This window comes from Bidens hawaiensis, unplaced genomic scaffold (genome assembly GCF_021521415.1).
Source record: "Bidens hawaiensis isolate Kalapana, Puna unplaced genomic scaffold, B.hawaiensis_p1.1 tig00038593_1, whole genome shotgun sequence".
In the NCBI taxonomy this organism is placed as follows: Eukaryota; Viridiplantae; Streptophyta; class Magnoliopsida; order Asterales; family Asteraceae; genus Bidens; species Bidens hawaiensis.
In genome coordinates, this window is record NW_027496778.1 from 43437 (window position 1) to 49850 (window position 6414).

The 6414-nt window shown below is 35.3% G+C and overlaps 1 long non-coding RNA gene and 1 pseudogene across 2 annotated transcripts; one reads left to right on the forward strand and one right to left on the reverse strand.

Moving 5' to 3' along the window:
* Positions 1-1921: 1921 nt before the first annotated feature.
* LOC143590448 (type I inositol polyphosphate 5-phosphatase 10-like) lies at positions 1922-4762 on the reverse strand (annotated as a pseudogene). Its single transcript, XR_013145472.1, has 10 exons — positions 4741-4762; positions 4586-4667; positions 4091-4160; positions 3897-4001; positions 3270-3819; positions 3010-3203; positions 2809-2917; positions 2562-2710; positions 2215-2337; positions 1922-2134 (listed from the first exon to the last, which is right to left on the reverse strand). The product of XR_013145472.1 is annotated as a type I inositol polyphosphate 5-phosphatase 10-like (transcript).
* On the forward strand, positions 2308-2723 carry LOC143590449 (uncharacterized). Its single transcript, XR_013145473.1, has 2 exons — positions 2308-2448; positions 2482-2723. It is a non-coding gene; the product is annotated as an uncharacterized LOC143590449 (long non-coding RNA).
* Positions 4763-6414: the final 1652 nt, after the last annotated feature.

Genomic DNA, 6414 nt, shown 5'->3' on the forward strand with positions numbered 1-6414 from the left:
TGTGTCAAAATATGTTTGAATGTTTATTAGTTTATTGACTGATGCATTACATTGCTAAAGCTAGATTGCTTTGTTTTCTATCAAAATGGTTTTTCACGGTTTATCCCCACCGCAACGCGGGGGTCACATGACTAGTTATTAATACAATATTACCATTTTCATGGAATCATAGAACCATTACAAAGAGTAAACTTATTTCCAAAAAAATATGAAAAGGAATCATACATAGAACCATACAAAGAGTAAACTTATTTTCATGGAATCATAGAACCTATAGTCCCATATTTTGTATCAATTTCATTCCAACTTGTCAACGTAGAATCATACATATTCTCGTTTTTTGGGTTTTATTTGAAATCAAACATTTCATATTTTAAAAATTCATTCAATACCATAAAAAAGGTTTATAATTATATCAAGGAGACCCGCATGGCTCCAGTCCAGCCTCAATGTGCCGTAGAATCGTGCCTGATAACGGGCCCAAGCCCAAGCTCATGGCAGACCATAAGTCCATAACCATTGATTATTAACAATAATACATCAATGATCAAACCAAATCTTAATTTCAGATATTCAGGGTGCTCAATTCAAATAATTAATAGAATCAAAATAAATTAAATAAAACAACTAAAGTAAATAGCAGAGTAACGATCTAGTCACGTAATAGGATTAATGTAACTAAATGATAAGATGATATGATAGAGATAACATCCGAAGTCATGTCTCAAACATTTAAATATATTAGACATTTATCACGTTTATATGCTGTTTTCTTCATCTATGATATTGAATAAATTAGATGTTTATTACGTCTCTGTCTTGACTTTTCTCTCTTCATATCGCATTGAGATACTAATAACGAGATATACATGTCTAAGAAAGTTTATGAATTATGGTATAAAAAACTTGCTTGTTATTTATTAGTGTGGTTCTTTTTGGTTATGTAAGTCAAGTAACTTTTCTTATTGAACTAACACATACACATTCTAATCCTACTTGAAAATCTATACCATTATCCACTAGAAAGCTCAAACCTCATTCTCATGAAACACCATTTTTACATGCCTTGATTAGGCGCGTATTAAAAGAACATCTTTAAGTTGTAATTTAGCTGTTCAAAAAAAAAAGAAGGCAAAAAAACAGTTGTAATTCAACCTACATGACTCATTTCACCGAAACCAACTATAAGAGACATGTAACTTTGTTTTTAAAAAAAGCCAATAACATTAAAATCCAAAGGGCCATTACAAGAAACAAAGACCAAAGACATACGAGGAATGCAAATAAAAGACAAATAAACAATTACAATGGAAAATTAATAAAATTAAACTTGCATCACTTCTCCCACTCAAGGGTGACACTTTTGCTTCTATACTTCACCCGTAAATAGGAAGTCGTTTTTATATCTTTCACCACTTTAGATAGCGAAATGGGACATTGTCAAAAATGAGATCATTCCTTGATCTCCAAATCATCCAACACGTAACTGCCGAGATGGATTGCACTGCCAGGCACTCCGCTTTATTTAGTTTTGACTTTCTCGAGAATTCAATCAACCCCTTTACTGAATCCAAGTTAGTCAAGTTCAGTAGCTTAACACAATTATATATGATCGACCATACCCATTTAGGCGCCCTACGGTGAACAAAGAGATGCTCAGATGATTCCGCAACTAATCCACAAAAGCTACAATTCCGATCTCCGAAAACAACGCCCCTATGTGACAATGCCGTTTTCGTTGCAATGCGATCCATTAATAGTTTCCAAATAAAGCAATGTTTAAAGTGTAGAATAAGTCACATCCAAGTTTGTGAAAAGTTTTAAACATGTCACATACTACATATAGTTTAACATGGCACTCTTAAGGCAAGAATTCTATAATTAACAGAGTTGAGTCTATAATTAAGTGTAACATTGTTTTCCTTGACCTCTTGCAATTTACCATATATAGTGAGTCTATAATTAACAGAGTTGACTTTAGATAAGTCAAATATAAATTACTGCAAGAATTCTGCTGCTATATACAGTTACAGGAACTTAAAAGCTGATTATTATACGTCTTTCTATCCATTGACGGGTCAAAATTCGCAAGCTTCCACTATATATCAGCACCCACAACCAACCTTCTCAATTCCTGCACAAAAGAATGCGTTCATGCTAATTCAGGTCAATACTAACACTGACCAAAATTTCTCATATTACTCATTTACTCACCTTCCATTATATAAAAATATTAAAAATGTTGCACAAACGGGACGGTGGTCCGAGAACCGTGACTCCCAACGCGTATATGACTTCTGATGAATCCCCTCCCCATACCACAGTATTCTGTCACACCTGCAATTTTAGGTTCTCAATTCAATCCGCTTTGACCCGAAAAAAAGTCAAATTCAACCCATTGATGACAATTCTAACCCGTTTACTTATAAGTTGGATAATTTGAGTTATGTGTTTATCTTTAATGGGCCAGATTTATTAAAGAGAAACTATTTATAAAAATTTCAGGACAACTTATATAATCAGTTTTAACCCGAAAAGAAGTCAAACTCTCGGTTGTTTACCATGCTGGCGTTCTCCTTTTGCTCTTTGATTTTGTGGTGTCACCTAGATACAAATCTGAATTATACGAGTACTTATAAGTTGGAGGAAAATATATTTTCCCCTCGTTCCAACCATCAAACACTCTCCCAGCTTCTCTTTCAATCTTGAGCTATCCAAACATCCCATGAAACAAATAAAAGATTATAAAAATCTGTCAAACATATGATCAAACAAAGTAACATAGGAGAAACAAACATATGGAAGTACCTGATCCATGTTAAGAAGTGCATCATAATTATTCTGTTCTAGAAGTTTCTTGGTTTCATGGTAACTAAGAGCTATCCGATAGTTTAAGTCCCCTAACCAAATAACACGACTGGAGAGAGAAATTATTATTAGACATGGATCTAGAAATATATGTAAGTTGTATGTAGAATTAAGAAAATAAGTGTAACGCGAAGCGCTTACTCATGGTCTAGAATCTTATCCGGAATCTTAGCACTGGGTGTCTTGCAAATCTTGGGAAATTGTGTGTTTTTAAGGATTTCTAAAACGTCTAGATTCCTTCGAAGCTCGTCCCCTTCTTTTTCTCCTGCAGCTAAGTGACTGCAAATAAAGCAAAAGCTTGTTTGCTTGAAAGTCATGCTCACCGAGATACAACCCTGTAAATAATTAAACTATCAATATGATTATATATATATAAACCTAACAAAGAGACATCAACATACCTTGTTCCCAAGATAACCCAAAATCCCTCAACTTATGCAAGACGTTCTTAAGTGGCCTATGTACGGAACAAGCTCCTTTTTGACCCAAATTGTAAGAAAAATTCCCACCATTTGCTTGCTCTTTATAAGACTGTATCTTAAATGCTGGTTCTTGCCAGGTGGTACAGTAGCACTGACATCAGCACTAGTGTTGTTAACTGTATCATCTTCTTCAGACGATGAAGCATCATCAAACCCGCTTGACTGTGACTTTGGGCACACAAAACACGAGTCCCGACCATAGCCCCTTCTATCGGGCTCATTAATAATACAGTTGCAACTTTTAAATCTCCTTCGGCTCTCGGACCGAAAGGCTCGACTGGCTTGTTTAAGAGATGTTCTTTGCAAGAAAATTGAGCTTGAACATAAATTTGTATTTGATCTCTTTAGTAAAGAATTATTAGATGACTTATTCAGGGATTGGCTTATTAATGACAACCACTTTGCTGCAGAACCGTTATCTTCTATGGCTAACACGTTTCCCGCGTTCAAAGGGACAATTTCCTGAAAACTGATAACAAGAACATGTTTGTAACATTATTTTTCAAACGTTATAAAAATATGGCAAAAAAGAACTATTTTTCGTACCCAAGGACGTATATATCAGACTGACAGTGGATTTGCAGAAGATCATCAAGATTTAGATCACTAGTAGGAGATTTCCCCCCAACATTCCAAGTCGCGGTGAACACCCTAATAATAAAATTAAAAAAACAAAAACAGATCACGAAAACATGAATAAAACTCATGAATAATAAATAAAAACCGTCACGATTTCGAACCTGAGGGACTGTAAGTCATGACTAACTGCCATTGTATCTAACGCACTGACCTCGCTACCGACTTGAATATCTGCAAAGTGAGAAGTAAATTCAAGGTTTCTAATATCAGATGAGTTGAAGCTCAAGACCGATAACGGGTATATATAGATATCATGTGGATACAAAAGGTTAAAAATGATTCTAATGAACCACTTGTGACCATGAATACATGATGCCTTTGTAGGTTGCTTAGTCAGGTTAAAAAGCATAAATTTGAACATATTCTCCCTGTTTTTTTTCCTTTGTTTTTTGCATCAACTTGTTATATAATAATATTCCTTATTATCTTATCTTCCTACAAACAAATTTGGGTCTCTAATTTTGCAGGTATTTAGGAGAGACTTTGACCAAAGGTCAACTGACAGTGTGTCGCACAACTTTTAATCTACAAAAAGAATTCATAATTATTAATAAATAAATATAAAGCATAAGTTGAATGCTCAAGAAGTACTCAACCTGTGGGATCACCAGAATCTTTCATTATTTTTCCTTCATCTCCATTATTCATCTTCTTTGACAGAAACTTATGAATAAATGACTGAAATAATAACATAATCAAAGAAAATTAATAAATAAAATATGGATTAAACTAATTAATCAAATCCATATACCTTTTTAATTTCTTCATTTTTTCCAGTCGACATGTGTATGATCCAGTTATTTTGGGGAAATTGTATACTAACTAACAAATCAAAAAAAATATATATATATGAAAGTCAAAATTAAAACCCAGAAACCATGTTTCCGGATTTCTGGAAACAAAAAGATTGCTCAAAATAAGGAGACACTGAAAGCCCCACATGGGTTTTCTATAAAGTAGTCAACGAGATGCAGTTTATTCATAGATTAATATTAATAGTAATATTATTACAAACAAGAAAGGTGACCTGAAAAACATTATGTACTTTGTTGAATCTGAAACAGTGGCTTCAATCCTGTCTGGTTGTGTTCGTGCATTAAACAGTGGCTTCAAGTATATTCCTGTCAAATTCTACTGTTTTGAAGGAGTACAAGTATATTCCTGTCAAATTCTACTGTTTTGACTTGTGGCACCAATACGTGTTAAAAACTATGGGTTAGTTGTTTGTGTAGACCCTCATGGATATGTTTATATCGTATAGACCACGAAAAGTTATAAGGTAGTTTTTATAAGTTATAATATTTATACAAATGTCTTATACTGATTTATATTTAATTAAACTAGTCTTTGAAAATTTCTTCCGTAAGCCAATTCACATCAACACATTTTCTATCGAGGCTAGCCCAGGTCAAGCTTTAAGTTTTTAGCTCAATTAGAATTTGAGTTGAACTTGAGCTTGGCATGGCTCAATTGGCTTGGGCCAACTTGTAATATGAAGAAACACGAAACGTACCAGGCATAGTTCGGATTGTCTTCTACGGGATGATGTAACCAAATCTCGCTCTCCTTCGTTCAGATCTGCAATGGTTTTTGGGGGTGTGGAGGTGACTGCTAAGAAATCTCGAGGATCTCTTGTTTACAGACACAAAAATGGTTATGGTGGTGGCTCTTATTGAGAACAATAACCCTTAATAAGGAGGTGGAGACCTCCTTATATAGGGAGCCTCATGGCCACCATCATGGTACCCTAATGGGCCTAGCCCAGTTAGGGTTACCTCCACAAAACCCCCTCAGCCCAATAATATTGTATTAGTCCATATAATAAAATAAGCCAAACATAATAAATTAAAGTCGTAAGCCGGGTTTAGTACCATACCCCTACAAGCCCCCCAAGTCCAGTGTTGCTCCTAGGCGTGCAAGCGTTTAGGTGGAGCGCTGGACTTCATAAGGTGTGTTAGGATATGAGGCGGTTTTTTTCCCTTTTCTTCGGCCTTGTCTTTATTGTCTTTGAGTTTTGAGAGGTTTTCTCCATGATGGTGACATGTTGTGATCCTTATGATAATAATGGTGCACTGGCATGAATAAGATATAGCACGCATCATAACAATAGTGGCGCGGGGCCTGATAAAAGATAGAGTGCGCATCTCGATAATAATGTAATGCAACTTGCGCGCGAGGCAGCTTACGAGCTATAAAAATAATGAAGCTTGCGCGCGAGGCGACTTACGAGCTATAAAATAATGAAGCATGCGCGAGTTGCGGCTTATGAGCTATAATATGATGATAATGACTGGCCCACAAGGGCCTCTTCTACGCAGGATGACTATCCCGGCTTGTCTTCAAAAAAATAATAATGGAGGCACAAACGGCCAGATAATAATAATAATGTCATAGGTGCTTGTGCGACTCGTAGCCGAATCCTGCA